Source organism: Saccoglossus kowalevskii, chromosome 19 (assembly GCF_978046115.1).
Source record: "Saccoglossus kowalevskii chromosome 19, keSacKowa6.1, whole genome shotgun sequence".
Classification (NCBI taxonomy): Eukaryota; Metazoa; Hemichordata; class Enteropneusta; family Harrimaniidae; genus Saccoglossus; species Saccoglossus kowalevskii.
Genome location: NC_140659.1, coordinates 17,810,299 through 17,835,625, shown reverse-complemented (window position 1 = coordinate 17,835,625; position 25,327 = coordinate 17,810,299). Strand labels below are relative to the sequence as shown.

General features: G+C 41.5%; 30 non-coding genes across 30 annotated transcripts; all 30 read left to right on the top strand.

Annotated features, from left to right (window-relative positions):
* Positions 1–655: 655 nt before the first annotated feature.
* Positions 656–728, top strand: TRNAK-CUU (transfer RNA lysine (anticodon CUU)). Its single transcript has one exon. It is a non-coding gene; the product is annotated as a tRNA-Lys (tRNA).
* Positions 729–1,157: 429 nt separating this feature from the next.
* TRNAK-CUU (transfer RNA lysine (anticodon CUU)) lies at positions 1,158–1,230 on the top strand. The gene has a single exon. It is a non-coding gene; the product is annotated as a tRNA-Lys (tRNA).
* A 454-nt stretch (positions 1,231–1,684) lies between these two features.
* On the top strand, positions 1,685–1,757 carry TRNAK-CUU (transfer RNA lysine (anticodon CUU)). The gene has a single exon. It is a non-coding gene; the product is annotated as a tRNA-Lys (tRNA).
* Positions 1,758–2,211: 454 nt separating this feature from the next.
* Positions 2,212–2,284, top strand: TRNAK-CUU (transfer RNA lysine (anticodon CUU)). The gene has a single exon. It is a non-coding gene; the product is annotated as a tRNA-Lys (tRNA).
* Positions 2,285–3,264: 980 nt separating this feature from the next.
* TRNAK-CUU (transfer RNA lysine (anticodon CUU)) lies at positions 3,265–3,337 on the top strand. Its single transcript has one exon. It is a non-coding gene; the product is annotated as a tRNA-Lys (tRNA).
* A 429-nt stretch (positions 3,338–3,766) lies between these two features.
* On the top strand, positions 3,767–3,839 carry TRNAK-CUU (transfer RNA lysine (anticodon CUU)). Its single transcript has one exon. It is a non-coding gene; the product is annotated as a tRNA-Lys (tRNA).
* Positions 3,840–4,293: 454 nt separating this feature from the next.
* TRNAK-CUU (transfer RNA lysine (anticodon CUU)) lies at positions 4,294–4,366 on the top strand. The gene has a single exon. It is a non-coding gene; the product is annotated as a tRNA-Lys (tRNA).
* A 981-nt stretch (positions 4,367–5,347) lies between these two features.
* Positions 5,348–5,420, top strand: TRNAK-CUU (transfer RNA lysine (anticodon CUU)). Its single transcript has one exon. It is a non-coding gene; the product is annotated as a tRNA-Lys (tRNA).
* Positions 5,421–6,376: 956 nt separating this feature from the next.
* Positions 6,377–6,449, top strand: TRNAK-CUU (transfer RNA lysine (anticodon CUU)). Its single transcript has one exon. It is a non-coding gene; the product is annotated as a tRNA-Lys (tRNA).
* A 981-nt stretch (positions 6,450–7,430) lies between these two features.
* TRNAK-CUU (transfer RNA lysine (anticodon CUU)) lies at positions 7,431–7,503 on the top strand. The gene has a single exon. It is a non-coding gene; the product is annotated as a tRNA-Lys (tRNA).
* A 429-nt stretch (positions 7,504–7,932) lies between these two features.
* Positions 7,933–8,005, top strand: TRNAK-CUU (transfer RNA lysine (anticodon CUU)). Its single transcript has one exon. It is a non-coding gene; the product is annotated as a tRNA-Lys (tRNA).
* Positions 8,006–8,986: 981 nt separating this feature from the next.
* TRNAK-CUU (transfer RNA lysine (anticodon CUU)) lies at positions 8,987–9,059 on the top strand. The gene has a single exon. It is a non-coding gene; the product is annotated as a tRNA-Lys (tRNA).
* A 956-nt stretch (positions 9,060–10,015) lies between these two features.
* Positions 10,016–10,088, top strand: TRNAK-CUU (transfer RNA lysine (anticodon CUU)). Its single transcript has one exon. It is a non-coding gene; the product is annotated as a tRNA-Lys (tRNA).
* Positions 10,089–11,069: 981 nt separating this feature from the next.
* On the top strand, positions 11,070–11,142 carry TRNAK-CUU (transfer RNA lysine (anticodon CUU)). The gene has a single exon. It is a non-coding gene; the product is annotated as a tRNA-Lys (tRNA).
* Positions 11,143–11,571: 429 nt separating this feature from the next.
* On the top strand, positions 11,572–11,644 carry TRNAK-CUU (transfer RNA lysine (anticodon CUU)). Its single transcript has one exon. It is a non-coding gene; the product is annotated as a tRNA-Lys (tRNA).
* Positions 11,645–12,625: 981 nt separating this feature from the next.
* Positions 12,626–12,698, top strand: TRNAK-CUU (transfer RNA lysine (anticodon CUU)). Its single transcript has one exon. It is a non-coding gene; the product is annotated as a tRNA-Lys (tRNA).
* A 429-nt stretch (positions 12,699–13,127) lies between these two features.
* On the top strand, positions 13,128–13,200 carry TRNAK-CUU (transfer RNA lysine (anticodon CUU)). The gene has a single exon. It is a non-coding gene; the product is annotated as a tRNA-Lys (tRNA).
* A 981-nt stretch (positions 13,201–14,181) lies between these two features.
* TRNAK-CUU (transfer RNA lysine (anticodon CUU)) lies at positions 14,182–14,254 on the top strand. The gene has a single exon. It is a non-coding gene; the product is annotated as a tRNA-Lys (tRNA).
* Positions 14,255–15,210: 956 nt separating this feature from the next.
* Positions 15,211–15,283, top strand: TRNAK-CUU (transfer RNA lysine (anticodon CUU)). The gene has a single exon. It is a non-coding gene; the product is annotated as a tRNA-Lys (tRNA).
* A 981-nt stretch (positions 15,284–16,264) lies between these two features.
* Positions 16,265–16,337, top strand: TRNAK-CUU (transfer RNA lysine (anticodon CUU)). The gene has a single exon. It is a non-coding gene; the product is annotated as a tRNA-Lys (tRNA).
* A 429-nt stretch (positions 16,338–16,766) lies between these two features.
* On the top strand, positions 16,767–16,839 carry TRNAK-CUU (transfer RNA lysine (anticodon CUU)). Its single transcript has one exon. It is a non-coding gene; the product is annotated as a tRNA-Lys (tRNA).
* Positions 16,840–17,820: 981 nt separating this feature from the next.
* On the top strand, positions 17,821–17,893 carry TRNAK-CUU (transfer RNA lysine (anticodon CUU)). Its single transcript has one exon. It is a non-coding gene; the product is annotated as a tRNA-Lys (tRNA).
* Positions 17,894–18,849: 956 nt separating this feature from the next.
* On the top strand, positions 18,850–18,922 carry TRNAK-CUU (transfer RNA lysine (anticodon CUU)). The gene has a single exon. It is a non-coding gene; the product is annotated as a tRNA-Lys (tRNA).
* A 981-nt stretch (positions 18,923–19,903) lies between these two features.
* TRNAK-CUU (transfer RNA lysine (anticodon CUU)) lies at positions 19,904–19,976 on the top strand. Its single transcript has one exon. It is a non-coding gene; the product is annotated as a tRNA-Lys (tRNA).
* Positions 19,977–20,932: 956 nt separating this feature from the next.
* On the top strand, positions 20,933–21,005 carry TRNAK-CUU (transfer RNA lysine (anticodon CUU)). Its single transcript has one exon. It is a non-coding gene; the product is annotated as a tRNA-Lys (tRNA).
* Positions 21,006–21,434: 429 nt separating this feature from the next.
* TRNAK-CUU (transfer RNA lysine (anticodon CUU)) lies at positions 21,435–21,507 on the top strand. Its single transcript has one exon. It is a non-coding gene; the product is annotated as a tRNA-Lys (tRNA).
* Positions 21,508–22,990: 1,483 nt separating this feature from the next.
* TRNAK-CUU (transfer RNA lysine (anticodon CUU)) lies at positions 22,991–23,063 on the top strand. Its single transcript has one exon. It is a non-coding gene; the product is annotated as a tRNA-Lys (tRNA).
* A 454-nt stretch (positions 23,064–23,517) lies between these two features.
* TRNAK-CUU (transfer RNA lysine (anticodon CUU)) lies at positions 23,518–23,590 on the top strand. Its single transcript has one exon. It is a non-coding gene; the product is annotated as a tRNA-Lys (tRNA).
* A 429-nt stretch (positions 23,591–24,019) lies between these two features.
* TRNAK-CUU (transfer RNA lysine (anticodon CUU)) lies at positions 24,020–24,092 on the top strand. Its single transcript has one exon. It is a non-coding gene; the product is annotated as a tRNA-Lys (tRNA).
* A 454-nt stretch (positions 24,093–24,546) lies between these two features.
* Positions 24,547–24,619, top strand: TRNAK-CUU (transfer RNA lysine (anticodon CUU)). The gene has a single exon. It is a non-coding gene; the product is annotated as a tRNA-Lys (tRNA).
* The last annotated feature ends 708 nt before the right edge of the window (positions 24,620–25,327 follow it).

The following is a 25,327-nucleotide window of genomic DNA, read 5'->3' as shown; positions in this document are numbered from 1 at the left end:
TTTTATTGTTGAAATTCAGAATTTGTTTTCGTTTAGCTTAAACACAAAGTCATGCACACTCTTTTCGTATCATCGTCCGACATTTACTCAAAGTCACTAATTGAGGTGCAAAAACACTCTCATCAGCAGCAAAGCCAGCTCAGTCGGTAGAGCATGGGACTGTTCATCCCAGGGTCATGGGTTCGAGCCCCATATTGGGCGAACACCTTTTAGACAGAATAAACAATGTGAGTTACTATGAAAGATGTTGAATTCCGGTGGGTGAATGTGACACGAAATTGAGTGAAATGAGTTCTTACTCACAATGTCGGATGGTTGCAATAATTGTCTCTGATAACCAAATCACAGGAGTGAGGTTGATTATTTCTGCACGGTATAAAGATTGGGAAAACGGAGAGGTTGACTGTTGGTTGACAATACTCCTCTCTGTTTTAATGTGTGTGGTACTTGGCGCGAAGTTCATTCCAACTAAGATCGTGCATGGTAAGTATGATTTGAGCTACTGGAATGGTAAAAATGGAAGCAAATTTTACTGTTGAAATTCAGAAGTTGTTTTCGTTTAGCTTAAACACAAAGTCATGCACACTCTTTTCGTATCATCGTCCGACATTTACTCAAAGTCGCTAATTGAGGTGTAAAAACACTCTCATCAGTAGCCCGGCTAGCTCAGTCGGTAGAGTATGGGACTCTTAATCTCAGGGTCGTGGGTTCGAGCCCCACGTTGGGCGAACACCTTTTAGACAGAATAAACAATGTGAGTTACGATGAAAGATGTTGAAATTGAGTGAAATGAGCTCTTACTCACAATGTCGGATGGTTGCAATAATTGTCTCTGATAACCAAATCACAGGAGTGAGGTTGATTATTTCTGCACGGTATAAAGATTGGGAAAACGGAGAGGTTGACTGTTGGTTGACAATACTCCTCTCTGTTTTAATGTGTGTGGTACTTGGCGCGAAGTTCATTCCAACTAAGATCGTGCATGGTAAGTATGATTTGAGCTACTGGAATGGTAAAAATGGAAGCAAATTTTACTGTTGAAATTCAGAAGTTGTTTTCGTTTAGCTTAAACACAAAGTCATGCACACTCTTTTCGTATCATCGTCCGACATTTACTCAAAGTCGCTAATTGAGGTGTAAAAACACTCTCATCAGCAGCCCGTCTAGCTCAGTCGGTAGAGCATGGGACTCTTAATCCCAGGGTCGTGGGTTCGAGCCCCACGTTGGGCGAACATATTTTAGACAAAATAAACAATGTGAGTTACTATGAATGATCTTGAATTCCGGTGGGTGAATGTGGCACGAAATTGAGTGAAATGAGTTCTTACTCACAATGTCGGATGGTTGCAATAATTGTCTCTGATAACCAAATCACAGGAGTGAGGTTGATTATTTCTGCACGGTATAAAGATTGGGAAAACGGAGAGGTTGACTGTTGGTTGACAATACTCCTCTCTGTTTTAATGTGTGTGGTACTTGGTGCGAAGTTCATTCCAACTAAGATCGTACATGGTAAGTGTGATTTGAGCTACAGGAATGGTAAAAATGGAAGCAAATTTTATTGTTGAAATTCAGAAGTTGTTTTCGTTTAGCTTAAACACAAAGTCATGCACACTCTTTTCGTATCATCGTCCGACATTTACTCAAAGTCGCTAATTGAGGTGCAAAAACACTCTCATTAGCAGCCCGGCTAGCTCAGTCGGTAGAGCATGGGACTCTTAATCCCAGGGTCGTGGGTTCGAGCCCCACGTTGGGCGAACATATTTTAGACAAAATAAACAATGTGAGTTACTATGAATGATCTTGAATTCCGGTGGGTGAATGTGACACGAAATTGAGTGAAATGAGTTCTTACTCACAATGTCGGATGGTTGCAATAATTGTCTCTGATAACCAAATCACAGGAGTGAGGTTGATTATTTCTGCACGGTATAAAGATTGGGAAAACGGAGAGGTTGACTGTTGGTTGACAATACTCCTCTCTGTTTTAATGTGTGTGGTACTTGGCGCGAAGTTCATTCCAACTAAGATCGTGCATGGTAAGTATGATTTGAGCTACTGGAATGGTAAAAATGGAAGCAAATTTTACTGTTGAAATTCAGAAGTTGTTTTCGTTTAGCTTAAACACAAAGTCATGCACACTCTTTTCGTATCATCGTCCGACATTTACTCAAAGTCGCTAATTGAGGTGTAAAAACACTCTCATCAGCAGCCCGGCTAGCTCAGTCGGTAGAGCATGGGACTCTTAATCCCAGGGTCGTGGGTTCGAGCCCCACGTTGGGCGAACACCTTTTAGACAGAATAAACAATGTGAGTTACGATGAAAGATGTTGAATTCCGGTGGGTGAATGTGACACGAAATTGAGTGAAATGAGTTCTTACTCACAATGTCGGATGGCTGCAATAATTGTCTCTGATAACCAAATCACAGGAGCGAGGTTGATTATTTCTGCATGGTATTAAGATTCGGAAAACGGAGAGGTTGACTGTTGGTTGACAATACTCCTCTCTGTTTTAATGTGTGTGGTACTTGGCGCGAAGTTCCCTCCACCTAAGATCGTGCATGGTGAGTATGATTTGAGCTACTCTAATAGTAAAAACGGAAGCAAATTTTATTGTTGAAATTCAGAAGTTGTTTTCGTTTAGCTTAAACACAAAGTCATGCACTGTCTTTTCGTATCACCGTCCGACATTTACTGAAAGTCGCTAATTGAGGTGCAAAAACACTCTCATCCGCAGCCCGGCTAGCTCAGTCGGTAGAGCATGGGACTGTTCATCACAGGGTCATGGGTTCGAGCCCCATATTGGGCGAACACCTTTTAGACAGAATAAACAATGTGAGTTACTATGAAAGACGTTGAATTCCGGTGGGTGAATGTGACACGAAATTGAGTGAAATGAGTTCTTACTCACAATGTCGGATGGTTGCAATAATTGTCTCTGATAACCAAATCACAGGAGCGAGGTTGATTATTTCTGCAAGGTATAAAGATTGGGAAAACGGAGAGGTTGACTTTGGTTGACAATACTCCTCTCTGTTTTAATGTGTGTGGTACTTGGCGCGAAGTTCATTCCAACTAAGATCGTGCATGGTAAGTATGATTTGAGCTACTGGAATGGTAAAAATGGAAGCAAATTTTACTGTTCAAATTCAGAAGTTGTTTTCGTTTAGCTTAAACACAAAGTCATGCACACTCTTTTCGTATCATCGTCCGACATTTACTCAAAATCGCTATTTGAGGTGTAAAAACACTCTCATCAGCAGCCCGGCTAGCTCAGTCGGTAGAGCATGGGACTCTTAATCCCAGGGTCGTGGGTTCGAGCCCCACGTTGGGCGAACACCTTTTAGACAGAATAAACAATGTGAGTTACGACGAAAGATGTTGAAATTGAGTGAATTGAGCTCTTACTCACAATGTCGGATGGTTGCAATAATTGTCTCTGATAACCAAATCACAGGAGTGAGGTTGATTATTTCTGCACGGTATAAAGATTGGGAAAACGGAGAGGTTGACTGTTGGTTGACAATACTCCTCTCTGTTTTAATGTGTGTGGTACTTGGCGCGAAGTTCATTCCAACTAAGATCGTGCATGGTAAGTATGATTTGAGCTACAGGAATGGTAAAAATGGAAGCAAATTTTATTGTTGAAATTCAGAAGTTGTTTTCGTTTAGCTTAAACACAAAGTCATGCACACTCTTTTCGTATCATCGTCCGACATTTACTCAAAGTCGCTAATTGAGGTGCAAAAACACTCTCATGAGCAGCCCGGCTAGCTCAGTCGGTAGAGCATGGGACTCTTAATCCCAGGGTCGTGGGTTCGAGCCCCACGTTGGGCGAACACATTTTAGACAGAATAAACAATGTGAGTTACTATGAATGATGTTGAATTCCGCTGGATGAATGTGACACGAAATTGAGGGAAATGAGTTCTTACTCACAATGTCGGATGGTTGCAATAATTGTCTCTGATAACCAAATCACAGGAGCGAGGTTGATTATTTCTGCACGGTATAAAGATTGGGAAAACGGAGAGGTTGACTGTTGGTTGACAATACTCCTCTCTGTTTTAATGTGTGTGGTACTTGGCGCGAAGTTCATTCCAACTAAGATCGTGCATGGTAAGTATGATTTGAGCTACTGGAATGGTAAAAATGGAAGCAAATTTTACTGTTGAAATTCAGAAGTTGTTTTCGTTTAGCTTAAACACAAAGTTATGCACACTCTTTTCGTATCATCGTCCGACATTTACTCAAAGTCGCTAATTGTGGTGTAAAAACACTCTCATCAGCAGCCCGGCTAGCTCAGTCGGTAGAGCATGGGACTCTTAATCCCAGGGTCGTGGGTTCGAGCCCCACGTTGGGTGAACACCTTTTAGACAGAATAAACAATGTGAGTTACTATGAAAGATGTTGAATTCCGGTGGGTGAATGTGACACGAAATTGAGTGAAATGAGCTCTTACTCACAATGTCGGATGGTTGCAATAATTGTCTCTGATAACCAAATCACAGGAGTGAGGTTGATTATTTCTGCACGGTATAAAGATTGGGAAAACGGAGAGGTTGACTGTTGGTTGACAATATTCCTCTCTGTTTTAATGTGTGTGGTACTTGGCGCGAAGTTCATTCCAACTAAGATCGTGCATGGTAAGTATGATTTGAGCTACAGGAATGGTAAAAATGGAAGCAAATTTTGTTGTTGAAATTCAGAAGTTATTTTCGTTTAGCTTAAACACAAAGTCATGCACACTCTTTTCGTATCATCGTCCGACATTTACTCAAAGTCGCTAATTGAGGTGCAAAAACACTCTCATCAGCAGCCCGGCTAGCTCAGTCGGTAGAGCATGGGACTGTTCATCCCAGGGTCATGGGTTCGAGCCCCATATTGGGCGAACACCTTTTAGACAGAATAAACAATGTGAGTTACTATGAAAGATGTTGAATTCCGGTGGGTGAATGTGACACGAAATTGAGTGAAATGAGTTCTTACTCACAATGTCGGATGGTTGCAATAATTGTCTCTGATAACCAAATCACAGGAGCGAGGTTGATTATTTCTGCACGGTATAAAGATTGGGAAAACGGAGAGGTTGACTGTTGGTTGACAATACTCCTCTCTGTTTTAATGTGTGTGGTACTTGGTGCGAAGTTCATTCCAACTAAGATCGTGCATGGTAAGTATGATTTGAGATACAGGAATGGTAAAAATGGAAGCAAATTTTATTGTTGAAATTCAGAAGTTGTTTTCGTTTAGCTTAAACACAAAGTCATCCACACTCTTTTCGTATCATCGTCCGACATTTACTCAAAGTCGCTAATTGAGGTGCAAAAACATTCTCATCAGCAGCCCGGCTAGCTCAGTCGGTAGAGCATGGGACTCTTAATCCCAGGGTCGTGGGTTCGAGCCCCACGTTGGGCGAACATCTTTTAGACAGAATAAACAATATGAGTTAAGATGAAAGATGTTGAAATTGAGTGAAATGAGCTCTTACTCACAATGTCGGATGGTTGCAATAATTGTCTCTGATAACCAAATCACAGGAGTGAGGTTGATTATTTCTGCACGGTATAAAGATTGGGAAAACGGAGAGGTTGACTGTTGGTTGACAATACTCCTCTCTGTTTTAATGTGTGTGGTACTTGGCGCGAAGTTCCCTCCACCTAAGATCGTGCATGGTGAGTATGATTTGAGCTACTCTAATAGTAAAAATGGAAGCAAATTTTATTGTTGAAATTCAGAAGTTGTTTTCGTTTAGCTTAAACACAAAGTCATGCACAGTCTTTTCGTATCACCGTCCGACATTTACTCAAAGTCGCTAATTGAGGTGCAAAAACACTCTCATCAGCAGCCCGGCTAGCTCAGTCGGTAGAGCATGGGACTGTTCATCCCAGGGTCATGGGTTCGAGCCCCATATTGGGCGAACACCTTTTAGACAGAATAAACAATGTGAGTTACTATGAAAGATGTTGAATTCCGGTGGGTGAATGTGACACGAAATTGAGTGAAATGAGTTCTTACTCACAATGTCGGATGGTTGCAATAATTGTCTCTGATAACCAAATCACAGGAGCGAGGTTGATTATTTCTGCACGGTATAAAGATTGGGAAAACGGAGAGGTTGACTGTTGGTTGACAATACTCCTCTCTGTTTTAATGTGTGTGGTACTTGGCGCGAAGTTCATTCCAACTAAGATCGTGCATGGTGAGTATGATTTGAGCTAATGGAGTAGTAAAAACGGAAGCAAATTTTATTGTTGAAATTCAGAAGTTGTTTTCGTTTAGCTTAAACACAAAGTTATGCACACTCTTTTCGTATCATCGTCCGACATTTACTCAAAGTCACTAATTGAGGTGCAAAAACACTCTCATCAGCAGCCCGGCTAGCTCAGTCGGTAGAGCATGGGACTCTTAATCCCAGGGTCGTGGGTTCGAGCCCCACGTTGGGCGAACATCTTTTAGACAAAATAAACAATGTGAGTTACTATGAATGATGTTGAATTCCGGTGGGTGAATGTGACACGAACTTGAGTGAAATGAGTTCTTACTCACAATGTCGGATGGCTGCAATAATTGTCTCTGATAACCAAATCACAGGAGCGAGGTTGATTATTTCTGCATGGTATTAAGATTCGGAAAACGGAGAGGTTGACTTTTGGTTGACAATACTCCTCTCTGTTTTAATGTGTGTGGTACTTGGCGCGAAGTTCCCTCCACCTAAGATCGTGCATGGTGAGTATGATTTGAGCTACTCTAATAGTAAAAACGGAAGCAAATTTTATTGTTGAAATTCAGAAGTTGTTTTCGTTTAGCTTAAACACAAAGTCATGCACTGTCTTTTCGTATCACCGTCCGACATTTACTGAAAGTCGCTAATTGAGGTGCAAAAACACTCTCATCAGCAGCCCGGCTAGCTCAGTCGGTAGAGCATGGGACTGTTCATCCCAGGGTCATGGGTTCGAGCCCAATATTGGGCGAACACCTTTTAGACAGAATAAACAATGTGAGTTACTATGAAAGATGTTGAATTCCGGTGGGTGAATGTGACACGAAATTGAGTGAAATGAGTTCTTACTCACAATGTCGGATGGTTGCAATAATTGTCTCTGATAACCAAATCACAGGAGCGAGGTTGATTATTTCTGCACGGTATAAAGATTGGGAAAACGGAGAGGTTGACTGTTGGTTGACAATACTCCTCTCTGTTTTAATGTGTGTGGTACTTGGCGCGAAGTTCATTCCAACTAAGATCGTGCATGGTGAGTATGATTTGAGCTACTGGAGTAGTAAAAACGGAAGCAAATTTTATTGTTGAAATTCAGAAGTTGTTTTCGTTTAGCTTAAACACAAAGTCATGCACACTCTTTTCGTATCATCGTCCGACATTTACTCAAAGTCACTAATTGAGGTGCAAAAACACTCTCATCAGCAGCCCGGCTAGCTCAGTCGGTAGAGCATGGGACTCTTAAGCCCAGGGTCGTGGGTTCGAGCCCCACGTTGGGCGAACACCTTTTAGACAGAATAAACAATATGAGTTAAGATGAAAGATGTTGAAATTGAGTGAAATGAGCTCTTACTCACAATGTCGGATGGTTGCAATAATTGTCTCTGATAACCAAATCACAGGAGTGAGGTTGATTATTTCTGCACGGTATAAAGATTGGGAAAACGGAGAGGTTGACTGTTGGTTGACAATACTCCTCTCTGTTTTAATGTGTGTGGTACTTGGCGCGAAGTTCATTCCAACTAAGATCGTGCATGGTAAGTATGATTTGAGCTACAGGAATGGTAAAAATGGAAGCAAATTTTATTGTTGAAATTCAGAAGTTGTTTTCGTTTAGCTTAAACACAAAGTCATCCACACTCTTTTCGTATCATCGTCCGACATTTACTCAAAGTCGCTAATTGTGGTGTAAAAACACTCTCATCAGCAGCCCGGCTAGCTCAGTCGGTAGAGCATGGGACTCTTAATCCCAGGGTCGTGGGTTCGAGCCCCACGTTGGGTGAACACCTTTTAGACAGAATAAACAATGTGAGTTACTATGAAAGATGTTGAATTCCGGTGGGTGAATGTGACACGAAATTGAGTGAAATGAGCTCTTACTCACAATGTCGGATGGTTGCAATAATTGTCTCTGATAACCAAATCACAGGAGTGAGGTTGATTATTTCTGCACGGTATAAAGATTGGGAAAACGGAGAGGTTGACTGTTGGTTGACAATATTCCTCTCTGTTTTAATGTGTGTGGTACTTGGCGCGAAGTTCATTCCAACTAAGATCGTGCATGGTAAGTATGATTTGAGCTACAGGAATGGTAAAAATGGAAGCAAATTTTGTTGTTGAAATTCAGAAGTTATTTTCGTTTAGCTTAAACACAAAGTCATGCACACTCTTTTCGTATCATCGTCCGACATTTACTCAAAGTCGCTAATTGAGGTGCAAAAACACTCTCATCAGCAGCCCGGCTAGCTCAGTCGGTAGAGCATGGGACTGTTCATCCCAGGGTCATGGGTTCGAGCCCCATATTGGGCGAACACCTTTTAGACAGAATAAACAATGTGAGTTACTATGAAAGATGTTGAATTCCGGTGGGTGAATGTGACACGAAATTGAGTGAAATGAGTTCTTACTCACAATGTCGGATGGTTGCAATAATTGTCTCTGATAACCAAATCACAGGAGCGAGGTTGATTATTTCTGCACGGTATAAAGATTGGGAAAACGGAGAGGTTGACTGTTGGTTGACAATACTCCTCTCTGTTTTAATGTGTGTGGTACTTGGTGCGAAGTTCATTCCAACTAAGATCGTGCATGGTAAGTATGATTTGAGATACAGGAATGGTAAAAATGGAAGCAAATTTTATTGTTGAAATTCAGAAGTTGTTTTCGTTTAGCTTAAACACAAAGTCATCCACACTCTTTTCGTATCATCGTCCGACATTTACTCAAAGTCGCTAATTGAGGTGCAAAAACACTCTCATCAGCAGCCCGGCTAGCTCAGTCGGTAGAGCATGGGACTCTTAATCCCAGGGTCGTGGGTTCGAGCCCCACGTTGGGCGAACATCTTTTAGACAGAATAAACAATATGAGTTAAGATGAAAGATGTTGAAATTGAGTGAAATGAGCTCTTACTCACAATGTCGGATGGTTGCAATAATTGTCTCTGATAACCAAATCACAGGAGTGAGGTTGATTATTTCTGCACGGTATAAAGATTGGGAAAACGGAGAGGTTGACTGTTGGTTGACAATACTCCTCTCTGTTTTAATGTGTGTGGTACTTGGCGCGAAGTTCCCTCCACCTAAGATCGTGCATGGTGAGTATGATTTGAGCTACTCTAATAGTAAAAATGGAAGCAAATTTTATTGTTGAAATTCAGAAGTTGTTTTCGTTTAGCTTAAACACAAAGTCATGCACAGTCTTTTCGTATCACCGTCCGACATTTACTCAAAGTCGCTAATTGAGGTGCAAAAACACTCTCATCAGCAGCCCGGCTAGCTCAGTCGGTAGAGCATGGGACTGTTCATCCCAGGGTCATGGGTTCGAGCCCCATATTGGGCGAACACCTTTTAGACAGAATAAACAATGTGAGTTACTATGAAAGATGTTGAATTCCGGTGGGTGAATGTGACACGAAATTGAGTGAAATGAGTTCTTACTCACAATGTCGGATGGTTGCAATAATTGTCTCTGATAACCAAATCACAGGAGCGAGGTTGATTATTTCTGCACGGTATAAAGATTGGGAAAACGGAGAGGTTGACTGTTGGTTGACAATACTCCTCTCTGTTTTAATGTGTGTGGTACTTGGCGCGAAGTTCATTCCAACTAAGATCGTGCATGGTGAGTATGATTTGAGCTAATGGAGTAGTAAAAACGGAAGCAAATTTTATTGTTGAAATTCAGAAGTTGTTTTCGTTTAGCTTAAACACAAAGTTATGCACACTCTTTTCGTATCATCGTCCGACATTTACTCAAAGTCACTAATTGAGGTGCAAAAACACTCTCATCAGCAGCCCGGCTAGCTCAGTCGGTAGAGCATGGGACTCTTAATCCCAGGGTCGTGGGTTCGAGCCCCACGTTGGGCGAACATCTTTTAGACAAAATAAACAATGTGAGTTACTATGAATGATGTTGAATTCCGGTGGGTGAATGTGACACGAACTTGAGTGAAATGAGTTCTTACTCACAATGTCGGATGGCTGCAATAATTGTCTCTGATAACCAAATCACAGGAGCGAGGTTGATTATTTCTGCATGGTATTAAGATTCGGAAAACGGAGAGGTTGACTTTTGGTTGACAATACTCCTCTCTGTTTTAATGTGTGTGGTACTTGGCGCGAAGTTCCCTCCACCTAAGATCGTGCATGGTGAGTATGATTTGAGCTACTCTAATAGTAAAAACGGAAGCAAATTTTATTGTTGAAATTCAGAAGTTGTTTTCGTTTAGCTTAAACACAAAGTCATGCACTGTCTTTTCGTATCACCGTCCGACATTTACTGAAAGTCGCTAATTGAGGTGCAAAAACACTCTCATCAGCAGCCCGGCTAGCTCAGTCGGTAGAGCATGGGACTGTTCATCCCAGGGTCATGGGTTCGAGCCCAATATTGGGCGAACACCTTTTAGACAGAATAAACAATGTGAGTTACTATGAAAGATGTTGAATTCCGGTGGGTGAATGTGACACGAAATTGAGTGAAATGAGTTCTTACTCACAATGTCGGATGGTTGCAATAATTGTCTCTGATAACCAAATCACAGGAGCGAGGTTGATTATTTCTGCACGGTATAAAGATTGGGAAAACGGAGAGGTTGACTGTTGGTTGACAATACTCCTCTCTGTTTTAATGTGTGTGGTACTTGGCGCGAAGTTCATTCCAACTAAGATCGTGCATGGTGAGTATGATTTGAGCTACTGGAGTAGTAAAAACGGAAGCAAATTTTATTGTTGAAATTCAGAAGTTGTTTTCGTTTAGCTTAAACACAAAGTCATGCACACTCTTTTCGTATCATCGTCCGACATTTACTCAAAGTCACTAATTGAGGTGCAAAAACACTCTCATCAGCAGCCCGGCTAGCTCAGTCGGTAGAGCATGGGACTCTTAAGCCCAGGGTCGTGGGTTCGAGCCCCACGTTGGGCGAACACCTTTTAGACAGAATAAACAATATGAGTTAAGATGAAAGATGTTGAAATTGAGTGAAATGAGCTCTTACTCACAATGTCGGATGGTTGCAATAATTGTCTCTGATAACCAAATCACAGGAGTGAGGTTGATTATTTCTGCACGGTATAAAGATTGGGAAAACGGAGAGGTTGACTGTTGGTTGACAATACTCCTCTCTGTTTTAATGTGTGTGGTACTTGGCGCGAAGTTCATTCCAACTAAGATCGTGCATGGTAAGTATGATTTGAGCTACAGGAATGGTAAAAATGGAAGCAAATTTTATTGTTGAAATTCAGAAGTTGTTTTCGTTTAGCTTAAACACAAAGTCATCCACACTCTTTTCGTATCATCGTCCGACATTTACTCAAAGTCGCTAATTGTGGTGTAAAAACACTCTCATCAGCAGCCCGGCTAGCTCAGTCGGTAGAGCATGGGACTCTTAATCCCAGGGTCGTGGGTTCGAGCCCCACGTTGGGTGAACACCTTTTAGACAGAATAAACAATGTGAGTTACTATGAAAGATGTTGAATTCCGGTGGGTGAATGTGACACGAAATTGAGTGAAATGAGCTCTTACTCACAATGTCGGATGGTTGCAATAATTGTCTCTGATAACCAAATCACAGGAGCGAGGTTGATTATTTCTGCATGGTATTAAGATTCGGAAAACGGAGAGGTTGACTTTTGGTTGACAATACTCCTCTCTGTTTTAATGTGTGTGGTACTTGGCGCGAAGTTCCCTCCACCTAAGATCGTGCATGGTGAGTATGATTTGAGCTACTCTAATAGTAAAAACGGAAGCAAATTTTATTGTTGAAATTCAGAAGTTGTTTTCGTTTAGCTTAAACACAAAGTCATGCACTGTCTTTTCGTATCACCGTCCGACATTTACTGAAAGTCGCTAATTGAGGTGCAAAAACACTCTCATCAGCAGCCCGGCTAGCTCAGTCGGTAGAGCATGGGACTGTTCATCCCAGGGTCATGGGTTCGAGCCCAATATTGGGCGAACACCTTTTAGACAGAATAAACAATGTGAGTTACTATGAAAGATGTTGAATTCCGGTGGGTGAATGTGACACGAAATTGAGTGAAATGAGTTCTTACTCACAATGTCGGATGGTTGCAATAATTGTCTCTGATAACCAAATCACAGGAGCGAGGTTGATTATTTCTGCACGGTATAAAGATTGGGAAAACGGAGAGGTTGACTGTTGGTTGACAATACTCCTCTCTGTTTTAATGTGTGTGGTACTTGGCGCGAAGTTCATTCCAACTAAGATCGTGCATGGTGAGTATGATTTGAGCTACTGGAGTAGTAAAAACGGAAGCAAATTTTATTGTTGAAATTCAGAAGTTGTTTTCGTTTAGCTTAAACACAAAGTCATGCACACTCTTTTCGTATCATCGTCCGACATTTACTCAAAGTCACTAATTGAGGTGCAAAAACACTCTCATCAGCAGCCCGGCTAGCTCAGTCGGTAGAGCATGGGACTCTTAAGCCCAGGGTCGTGGGTTCGAGCCCCACGTTGGGCGAACACCTTTTAGACAGAATAAACAATATGAGTTAAGATGAAAGATGTTGAAATTGAGTGAAATGAGCTCTTACTCACAATGTCGGATGGTTGCAATAATTGTCTCTGATAACCAAATCACAGGAGTGAGGTTGATTATTTCTGCACGGTATAAAGATTGGGAAAACGGAGAGGTTGACTGTTGGTTGACAATACTCCTCTCTGTTTTAATGTGTGTGGTACTTGGCGCGAAGTTCATTCCAACTAAGATCGTGCATGGTAAGTATGATTTGAGCTACAGGAATGGTAAAAATGGAAGCAAATTTTATTGTTGAAATTCAGAAGTTGTTTTCGTTTAGCTTAAACACAAAGTCATCCACACTCTTTTCGTATCATCGTCCGACATTTACTCAAAGTCGCTAATTGTGGTGTAAAAACACTCTCATCAGCAGCCCGGCTAGCTCAGTCGGTAGAGCATGGGACTCTTAATCCCAGGGTCGTGGGTTCGAGCCCCACGTTGGGTGAACACCTTTTAGACAGAATAAACAATGTGAGTTACTATGAAAGATGTTGAATTCCGGTGGGTGAATGTGACACGAAATTGAGTGAAATGAGCTCTTACTCACAATGTCGGATGGTTGCAATAATTGTCTCTGATAACCAAATCACAGGAGTGAGGTTGATTATTTCTGCACGGTATAAAGATTGGGAAAACGGAGAGGTTGACTGTTGGTTGACAATATTCCTCTCTGTTTTAATGTGTGTGGTACTTGGCGCGAAGTTCATTCCAACTAAGATCGTGCATGGTAAGTATGATTTGAGCTACAGGAATGGTAAAAATGGAAGCAAATTTTGTTGTTGAAATTCAGAAGTTATTTTCGTTTAGCTTAAACACAAAGTCATGCACACTCTTTTCGTATCATCGTCCGACATTTACTCAAAGTCGCTAATTGAGGTGCAAAAACACTCTCATCAGCAGCCCGGCTAGCTCAGTCGGTAGAGCATGGGACTGTTCATCCCAGGGTCATGGGTTCGAGCCCCATATTGGGCGAACACCTTTTAGACAGAATAAACAATGTGAGTTACTATGAAAGATGTTGAATTCCGGTGGGTGAATGTGACACGAAATTGAGTGAAATGAGTTCTTACTCACAATGTCGGATGGTTGCAATAATTGTCTCTGATAACCAAATCACAGGAGCGAGGTTGATTATTTCTGCACGGTATAAAGATTGGGAAAACGGAGAGGTTGACTGTTGGTTGACAATACTCCTCTCTGTTTTAATGTGTGTGGTACTTGGTGCGAAGTTCATTCCAACTAAGATCGTGCATGGTAAGTATGATTTGAGATACAGGAATGGTAAAAATGGAAGCAAATTTTATTGTTGAAATTCAGAAGTTGTTTTCGTTTAGCTTAAACACAAAGTCATCCACACTCTTTTCGTATCATCGTCCGACATTTACTCAAAGTCGCTAATTGAGGTGCAAAAACACTCTCATCAGCAGCCCGGCTAGCTCAGTCGGTAGAGCATGGGACTCTTAATCCCAGGGTCGTGGGTTCGAGCCCCACGTTGGGCGAACATCTTTTAGACAGAATAAACAATATGAGTTAAGATGAAAGATGTTGAAATTGAGTGAAATGAGCTCTTACTCACAATGTCGGATGGTTGCAATAATTGTCTCTGATAACCAAATCACAGGAGTGAGGTTGATTATTTCTGCACGGTATAAAGATTGGGAAAACGGAGAGGTTGACTGTTGGTTGACAATACTCCTCTCTGTTTTAATGTGTGTGGTACTTGGCGCGAAGTTCCCTCCACCTAAGATCGTGCATGGTGAGTATGATTTGAGCTACTCTAATAGTAAAAATGGAAGCAAATTTTATTGTTGAAATTCAGAAGTTGTTTTCGTTTAGCTTAAACACAAAGTCATGCACAGTCTTTTCGTATCACCGTCCGACATTTACTCAAAGTCGCTAATTGAGGTGCAAAAACACTCTCATCAGCAGCCCGGCTAGCTCAGTCGGTAGAGCATGGGACTGTTCATCCCAGGGTCATGGGTTCGAGCCCCATATTGGGCGAACACCTTTTAGACAGAATAAACAATGTGAGTTACTATGAAAGATGTTGAATTCCGGTGGGTGAATGTGACACGAAATTGAGTGAAATGAGTTCTTACTCACAATGTCGGATGGTTGCAATAATTGTCTCTGATAACCAAATCACAGGAGCGAGGTTGATTATTTCTGCACGGTATAAAGATTGGGAAAACGGAGAGGTTGACTGTTGGTTGACAATACTCCTCTCTGTTTTAATGTGTGTGGTACTTGGCGCGAAGTTCATTCCAACTAAGATCGTGCATGGTGAGTATGATTTGAGCTAATGGAGTAGTAAAAACGGAAGCAAATTTTATTGTTGAAATTCAGAAGTTGTTTTCGTTTAGCTTAAACACAAAGTTATGCACACTCTTTTCGTATCATCGTCCGACATTTACTCAAAGTCACTAATTGAGGTGCAAAAACACTCTCATCAGCAGCCCGGCTAGCTCAGTCGGTAGAGCATGGGACTCTTAATCCCAGGGTCGTGGGTTCGAGCCCCACGTTGGGCGAACATCTTTTAGACAAAATAAACAATGTGAGTTACTATGAATGATGTTGAATTCCGGTGGGTGAATGTGACACGAACTTGAGTGAAATGAGTTCTTACTCACAATGTCGGATGGCTGCAATAATTGTCTCTGATAACCAAATCACAGGAGCGAGGTTGATTATTTCTGCATGGTATTAAGATTCGGAAAACGGAGAGGTTGACTTTTGGTTGACAATACTCCTCTCTGTTTTAATGTGTGTGGTACTTGGCGCGAAGTTCCCTCCACCTAAGATCGTGCATGGTGAGTATGATTTGAGCTACTCTAATAGTAAAAACGGAAGCAAATTTTATTGTTGAAATTCAGAAGTTGTTTTCGTTTAGCTTAAACACAAAGTCATGCACTGTCTTTTCGTATCACCGTCCGACATTTACTGAAAGTCGCTAATTGAGGTGCAAAAACACTCTCATCAGCAGCCCGGCTAGCTCAGTCGGTAGAGCATGGGACTGTTCATCCCAGGGTCATGGGTTCGAGCCCAATATTGGGCGAACACCTTTTAGACAGAATAAACAATGTGAGTTACTATGAAAGATGTTGAATTCCGGTGGGTGAATGTGACACGAAATTGAGTGAAATGAGTTCTTACTCACAATGTCGGATGGTTGCAATAATTGTCTCTGATAACCAAATCACAGGAGCGAGGTTGATTATTTCTGCACGGTATAAAGATTGGGAAAACGGAGAGGTTGACTGTTGGTTGACAATACTCCTCTCTGTTTTAATGTGTGTGGTACTTGGCGCGAAGTTCATTCCAACTAAGATCGTGCATGGTGAGTATGATTTGAGCTACTGGAGTAGTAAAAACGGAAGCAAATTTTATTGTTGAAATTCAGAAGTTGTTTTCGTTTAGCTTAAACACAAAGTCATGCACACTCTTTTCGTATCATCGTCCGACATTTACTCAAAGTCACTAATTGAGGTGCAAAAACACTCTCATCAGCAGCCCGGCTAGCTCAGTCGGTAGAGCATGGGACTCTTAAGCCCAGGGTCGTGGGTTCGAGCCCCACGTTGGGCGAACACCTTTTAGACAGAATAAACAATATGAGTTAAGATGAAAGATGTTGAAATTGAGTGAAATGAGCTCTTACTCACAATGTCGGATGGTTGCAATAATTGTCTCTGATAACCAAATCACAGGAGTGAGGTTGATTATTTCTGCACGGTATAAAGATTGGGAAAACGGAGAGGTTGACTGTTGGTTGACAATACTCCTCTCTGTTTTAATGTGTGTGGTACTTGGCGCGAAGTTCATTCCAACTAAGATCGTGCATGGTAAGTATGATTTGAGCTACAGGAATGGTAAAAATGGAAGCAAATTTTATTGTTGAAATTCAGAAGTTGTTTTCGTTTAGCTTAAACACAAAGTCATCCACACTCTTTTCGTATCATCGTCCGACATTTACTCAAAGTCGCTAATTGTGGTGTAAAAACACTCTCATCAGCAGCCCGGCTAGCTCAGTCGGTAGAGCATGGGACTCTTAATCCCAGGGTCGTGGGTTCGAGCCCCACGTTGGGTGAACACCTTTTAGACAGAATAAACAATGTGAGTTACTATGAAAGATGTTGAATTCCGGTGGGTGAATGTGACACGAAATTGAGTGAAATGAGCTCTTACTCACAATGTCGGATGGTTGCAATAATTGTCTCTGATAACCAAATCACAGGAGTGAGGTTGATTATTTCTGCACGGTATAAAGATTGGGAAAACGGAGAGGTTGACTGTTGGTTGACAATATTCCTCTCTGTTTTAATGTGTGTGGTACTTGGCGCGAAGTTCATTCCAACTAAGATCGTGCATGGTAAGTATGATTTGAGCTACAGGAATGGTAAAAATGGAAGCAAATTTTGTTGTTGAAATTCAGAAGTTATTTTCGTTTAGCTTAAACACAAAGTCATGCACACTCTTTTCGTATCATCGTCCGACATTTACTCAAAGTCGCTAATTGAGGTGCAAAAACACTCTCATCAGCAGCCCGGCTAGCTCAGTCGGTAGAGCATGGGACTGTTCATCCCAGGGTCATGGGTTCGAGCCCCATATTGGGCGAACACCTTTTAGACAGAATAAACAATGTGAGTTACTATGAAAGATGTTGAATTCCGGTGGGTGAATGTGACACGAAATTGAGTGAAATGAGTTCTTACTCACAATGTCGGATGGTTGCAATAATTGTCTCTGATAACCAAATCACAGGAGCGAGGTTGATTATTTCTGCACGGTATAAAGATTGGGAAAACGGAGAGGTTGACTGTTGGTTGACAATACTCCTCTCTGTTTTAATGTGTGTGGTACTTGGTGCGAAGTTCATTCCAACTAAGATCGTGCATGGTAAGTATGATTTGAGATACAGGAATGGTAAAAATGGAAGCAAATTTTATTGTTGAAATTCAGAAGTTGTTTTCGTTTAGCTTAAACACAAAGTCATCCACACTCTTTTCGTATCATCGTCCGACATTTACTCAAAGTCGCTAATTGAGGTGCAAAAACACTCTCATCAGCAGCCCGGCTAGCTCAGTCGGTAGAGCATGGGACTCTTAATCCCAGGGTCGTGGGTTCGAGCCCCACGTTGGGCGAACATCTTTTAGACAGAATAAACAATATGAGTTAAGATGAAAGATGTTGAAATTGAGTGAAATGAGCTCTTACTCACAATGTCGGATGGTTGCAATAATTGTCTCTGATAACCAAATCACAGGAGTGAGGTTGATTATTTCTGCACGGTATAAAGATTGGGAAAACGGAGAGGTTGACTGTTGGTTGACAATACTCCTCTCTGTTTTAATGTGTGTGGTACTTGGCGCGAAGTTCCCTCCACCTAAGATCGTGCATGGTGAGTATGATTTGAGCTACTCTAATAGTAAAAATGGAAGCAAATTTTATTGTTGAAATTCAGAAGTTGTTTTCGTTTAGCTTAAACACAAAGTCATGCACAGTCTTTTCGTATCACCGTCCGACATTTACTCAAAGTCGCTAATTGAGGTGCAAAAACACTCTCATCAGCAGCCCGGCTAGCTCAGTCGGTAGAGCATGGGACTGTTCATCCCAGGGTCATGGGTTCGAGCCCCATATTGGGCGAACACCTTTTAGACAGAATAAACAATGTGAGTTACTATGAAAGATGTTGAATTCCGGTGGGTGAATGTGACACGAAATTGAGTGAAATGAGTTCTTACTCACAATGTCGGATGGTTGCAATAATTGTCTCTGATAACCAAATCACAGGAGCGAGGTTGATTATTTCTGCACGGTATAAAGATTGGGAAAACGGAGAGGTTGACTGTTGGTTGACAATACTCCTCTCTGTTTTAATGTGTGTGGTACTTGGCGCGAAGTTCATTCCAACTAAGATCGTGCATGGTGAGTATGATTTGAGCTAATGGAGTAGTAAAAACGGAAGCAAATTTTATTGTTGAAATTCAGAAGTTGTTTTCGTTTAGCTTAAACACAAAGTTATGCACACTCTTTTCGTATCATCGTCCGACATTTACTCAAAGTCACTAATTGAGGTGCAAAAACACTCTCATCAGCAGCCCGGCTAGCTCAGTCGGTAGAGCATGGGACTCTTAATCCCAGGGTCGTGGGTTCGAGCCCCACGTTGGGCGAACATCTTTTAGACAAAATAAACAATGTGAGTTACTATGAATGATGTTGAATTCCGGTGGGTGAATGTGACACGAACTTGAGTGAAATGAGTTCTTACTCACAATGTCGGATGGCTGCAATAATTGTCTCTGATAACCAAATCACAGGAGCGAGGTTGATTATTTCTGCATGGTATTAAGATTCGGAAAACGGAGAGGTTGACTTTTGGTTGACAATACTCCTCTCTGTTTTAATGTGTGTGGTACTTGGCGCGAAGTTCCCTCCACCTAAGATCGTGCATGGTGAGTATGATTTGAGCTACTCTAATAGTAAAAACGGAAGCAAATTTTATTGTTGAAATTCAGAAGTTGTTTTCGTTTAGCTTAAACACAAAGTCATGCACTGTCTTTTCGTATCACCGTCCGACATTTACAGAAAGTCGCTAATTGAGGTGCAAAAACACTCTCATCAGCAGCCCGGCTACCTCAGTCGGTAGAGCATGGGACTGTTCATCCCAGGGTCATGGGTTCGAGCCCAATATTGGGCGAACACCTTTTAGACAGAATAAACAATGTGAGTTACTATGAAAGATGTTGAATTCCGGTGGGTGAATGTGACACGAAATTGAGTGAAATGAGTTCTTACTCACAATGTCGGATGGCTGCAATAATTGTCTCTGATAACCAAATCACAGGAGCGAGGTTGATTATTTCTGCATGGTATTAAGATTCGGAAAACGGAGAGGTTGACTGTTGGTTGACAATACTCCTCTCTGTTTTAATGTGTGTGGTACTTGGCGCGAAGTTCATTCCAACTAAGATCGTGCATGGTGAGTATGATTTGAGCTACTGGAGTAGTAAAAACGGAAGCAAATTTTATTGTTGAAATTCAGAAGTTGTTTTCGTTTAGCTTAAACACAAAGTCATGCACACTCTTTTCGTATCATCGTCCGACATTTACTCAAAGTCACTAATTGAGGTGCAAAAACACTCTCATCAGCAGCCCGGCTAGCTCAGTCGGTAGAGCATGGGACTCTTAAGCCCAGGGTCGTGGGTTCGAGCCCCACGTTGGGCGAACACCTTTTAGACAGAATAAACAATATGAGTTAAGATGAAAGATGTTGAAATTGAGTGAAATGAGCTCTTACTCACAATGTCGGATGGTTGCAATAATTGTCTCTGATAACCAAATCACAGGAGTGAGGTTGATTATTTCTGCACGGTATAAAGATTGGGAAAACGGAGAGGTTGACTGTTGGTTGACAATACTCCTCTCTGTTTTAATGTGTGTGGTACTTGGCGCGAAGTTCATTCCAACTAAGATCGTGCATGGTAAGTATGATTTGAGCTACAGGAATGGTAAAAATGGAAGCAAATTTTATTGTTGAAATTCAGAAGTTGTTTTCGTTTAGCTTAAACACAAAGTCATCCACACTCTTTTCGTATCATCGTCCGACATTTACTCAAAGTCGCTAATTGAGGTGCAAAAACACTCTCATCAGCAGCCCGGCTAGCTCAGTCTGTAGAGCATGGGACTCTTAATCCCAGGGTCGTGGGTTTGAGCCCCACGTTGGGCGAACATCTTTTAGACAAAATAAACAATGTGAGTTACTATGAATGATGTTGAATTCCGGTGGGTGAATGTGACACGAAATTGAGTGAAATGAGTTCTTACTCACAATGTCGGATGGTTGCAATAATTGTCTCTGATAACCAAATCACAGGAGTGAGGTTGATTATTTCTGCACGGTATAAAGATTGGGAAAACGGAGAGGTTGACTGTTGGTTGGCAATACTCCTCTCTGTTTTAATGTGTGTGGTACTTGGCGCGAAGTTCATTCCAACTAAGATCGTGCATGGTAAGTATGATTTGAGCTACAGGAGTAGTAAAAACGGAAGCAAATTTTATTGTTGAAATTCAGAAGTTGTTTTCGTTTAGCTTAAACACAAAGTCATGCACACTCTTTTCGTATCATCGTCCGACATTTACTCAAAGTCACTAATTGAGGTGCAAAAACACTCTCATCAGCAGCCCGGCTAGCTCAGTCGGTAGAGCATGGGACTCTTAAGCCCAGGGTCGTGGGTTCGAGCCCCACGTTGGGCGAACACCTTTTAGACAGAATAAACAATATGAGTTAAGATGAAAGATGTTGAAATTGAGTGAAATGAGCTCTTACTCACAATGTCGGATGGTTGCAATAATTGTCTCTGATAACCAAATCACAGGAGTGAGGTTGATTATTTCTGCACGGTATAAAGATTGGGAAAACGGAGAGGTTGACTGTTGGTTGACAATACTCCTCTCTGTTTTAATGTGTGTGGTACTTGGCGCGAAGTTCATTCCAACTAAGATCGTGCATGGTAAGTATGATTTGAGCTACAGGAATGGTAAAAATGGAAGCAAATTTTATTGTTGAAATTCAGAAGTTGTTTTCGTTTAGCTTAAACACAAAGTCATCCACACTCTTTTCGTATCATCGTCCGACATTTACTCAAAGTCGCTAATTGAGGTGCAAAAACACTCTCATCAGCAGCCCGGCTAGCTCAGTCGGTAGAGCATGGGACTCTTAATCCCAGGGTCGTGGGTTCGAGCCCCACGTTGGGCGAACATCTTTTAGACAAAATAAACAATGTGAGTTACTATGAATGATGTTGAATTCCGGTGGGTGAATGTGACACGAAATTGAGTGAAATGAGTTCTTACTCACAATGTCGGATGGTTGCAATAATTGTCTCTGATAACCAAATCACAGGAGTGAGGTTGATTATTTCTGCACGGTATAAAGATTGGGAAAACGGAGAGGTTGACTGTTGGTTGACAATACTCCTCTCTGTTTTAATGTGTGTGGTACTTGGCGCGAAGTTCATTCCAACTAAGATCGTGCATGGTAAGTATGATTTGAGCTACTCTAATAGTAAAAATGGAAGCAAATTTTATTGTTGAAATTCAGAAGTTGTTTTCGTTTAGCTTAAACACAAAGTCATGCACTGTCTTTTCGTATCACCGTCCGACATTTACTCAAAGTCGCTAATTGAGGTGCAAAAACACTCTCATCAGCAGCCCGGCTAGCTCAGTCGGTAGAGCATGGGACTGTTCATCCCAGGGTCATGGGTTCGAGCCCCATATTGGGCGAACACCTTTTAGACAGAATAAACAATGTGAGTTACTATGAAAGATGTTGAATTCCGGTGGGTGAATGTGACACGAAATTGAGTGAAATGAGTTCTTACTCACAATGTCGGATGGTTGCAATAATTGTCTCTGATAACCAAATCACAGGAGCGAGGTTGATTATTTCTGCACGGTATAAAGATTGGGAAAACGGAGAGGTTGACTGTTGGTTGACAATACTCCTCTCTGTTTTAATGTGTGTGGTACTTGGCGCGAAGTTCATTCCAACTAAGATCGTGCATGGTGAGTATGATTTGAGCTAATGGAGTAGTAAAAACGGAAGCAAATTTTATTGTTGAAATTCAGAAGTTGTTTTCGTTTAGCTTAAACACAAAGTCATGCACACTCTTTTCGTATCATCGTCCGACATTTACTCAAAGTCACTAATTGAGGTGCAAAAACACTCTCATCAGCAACCCGGCTAGCTCAGTCGGTAGAGCATGGGACTCTTAAGCCCAGGGTCGTGGGTTCGAGCCCCACGTTGGGCGAACACCTTTTAGACAGAATAAACAATATGAGTTAAGATGAAAGATGTTGAAATTGAGTGAAATGAGCTCTTACTCACAATGTCGGATGGTTGCAATAATTGTCTCTGATAACCAAATCACAGGAGTGAGGTTGATTATTTCTGCACGGTATAAAGATTGGGAAAACGGAGAGGTTGACTGTTGGTTGACAATACTCCTCTCTGTTTTAATGTGTGTGGTACTTGGCGCGAAGTTCATTCCAACTAAGATCGTGCATGGTAAGTATGATTTGAGCTACAGGAATGGTAAAAATGGAAGCAAATTTTATTGTTGAAATTCAGAAGTTGTTTTCGTTTAGCTTAAACACAAAGTCATCCACACTCTTTTCGTATCATCGTCCGACATTTACTCAAAGTCGCTAATTGAGGTGCAAAAACACTCTCATCAGCAGCCCGGCTAGCTCAGTCGGTAGAGCATGGGACTCTTAATCCCAGGGTCGTGGGTTCGAGCCCCACGTTGGGCGAACATCTTTTAGACAAAATAAACAATGTGAGTTACTATGAATGATGTTGAATTCCGGTGGGTGAATGTGACACGAAATTGAGTGAAATGAGTTCTTACTCACAATGTCGGATGGTTGCAATAATTGTCTCTGATAACCAAATCACAGGAGTGAGGTTGATTATTTCTGCACGGTATAAAGATTGGGAAAACGGAGAGGTTGACTGTTGGTTGACAATACTCCTCTCTGTTTTAATGTGTGTGGTACTTGGCGCGAAGTTCATTCCAACTAAGATCGTGCATGGTGAGTATGATTTGAGCTACTGGAGTAGTAAAAACGGAAGCAAATTTTATTGTTGAAATTCAGAAGTTGTTTTCGTTTAGCTTAAACACAAAGTCATGCACACTCTTTTCGTATCATCGTCCGACATTTACTCAAAGTCACTAATTGAGGTGCAAAAACACTCTCATCAGCAGCCCGGCTAGCTCAGTCGGTAGAGCATGGGACTCTTAAGCCCAGGGTCGTGGGTTCGAGCCCCACGTTGGGCGAACACCTTTTAGACAGAATAAACAATATGAGTTAAGATGAAAGATGTTGAAATTGAGTGAAATGAGCTCTTACTCACAATGTCGGATGGTTGCAATAATTGTCTCTGATAACCAAATCACAGGAGTGAGGTTGATTATTTCTGCACGGTATAAAGATTGGGAAAACGGAGAGGTTGACTGTTGGTTGACAATACTCCTCTCTGTTTTAATGTGTGTGGTACTTGGCGCGAAGTTCATTCCAACTAAGATCGTGCATGGTAAGTATGATTTGAGCTACAGGAATGGTAAAAATGGAAGCAAATTTTATTGTTGAAATTCAGAAGTTGTTTTCGTTTAGCTTAAACACAAAGTCATCCACACTCTTTTCGTATCATCGTCCGACATTTACTCAAAGTCGCTAATTGAGGTGCAAAAACACTCTCATCAGCAGCCCGGCTAGCTCAGTCGGTAGAGCATGGGACTCTTAATCCCAGGGTCGTGGGTTCGAGCCCCACGTTGGGCGAACATCTTTTAGACAAAATAAATAATGTGAGTTACTATGAATGATGTTGAATTCCGGTGGGTGAATGTGACACGAAATTGAGTGAAATGAGTTCTTACTCACAATGTCGGATGGTTGCAATAATTGTCTCTGATAACCAAATCACAGGAGTGAGGTTGATTATTTCTGCACGGTATAAAGATTGGGAAAACGGAGAGGTTGACTGTTGGTTGACAATACTCCTCTCTGTTTTAATGTGTGTGGTACTTGGCGCGAAGTTCATTCCAACTAAGATCGTGCATGGTGAGTATGATTTGAGCTAATGGAGTAGTAAAAACGGAAGCAAATTTTATTGTTGAAATTCAGAAGTTGTTTTCGTTTAGCTTAAACACAAAGTTATGCACACTCTTTTCGTATCATCGTCCGACATTTACTCAAAGTCACTAATTGAGGTGCAAAAACACTCTCATCAGCAGCCCGGCTAGCTCAGTCGGTAGAGCATGGGACTCTTAATCCCAGGGTCGTGGGTTCGAGCCCCACGTTGGGCGAACATCGTTTAGACAAAATAAACAATGTGAGTTACTATGAATGATGTTGAATTCCGGTGGGTGAATGTGACACGAACTTGAGTGAAATGAGTTCTTACTCACAATGTCGGATGGCTGCAATAATTGTCTCTGATAACCAAATCACAGGAGCGAGGTTGATTATTTCTGCATGGTATTAAGATTCGGAAAACGGAGAGGTTGACTGTTGGTTGACAATACTCCTCTCTGTTTTAATGTGTGTGGTACTTGGCGCGAAGTTCCCTCCACATAAGATCGTGCATGGTGAGTATGATTTGAGCTACTCTAATAGTAAAAACGGAAGCAAATTTTATTGTTGAAATTCAGAAGTTGTTTTCGTTTAGCTTAAACACAAAGTCATGCACTGTCTTTTCGTATCACCGTCCGCCATTTACTCAAAGTCGCTAATTGAGGTGCAAAAACACTCTCATCAGCAGCCCGGCTAGCTCAGTCGGTAGAGCATGGGACTGTTCATCCCAGGGTCATGGGTTCGAGCCCCATATTGGGCGAGCACCTTTTAGACAGAATAAACAATGTGAGTTACTATGAAAGATGTTGAATTCCGGTGGGTGAATGTGACACGAAATTGAGTGAAATGAGTTCTTACTCACAATGTCGGATGGTTGCAATAATTGTCTCTGATAACCAAATCACAGGAGTGAGGTTGATTATTTCTGCACGGTATAAAGA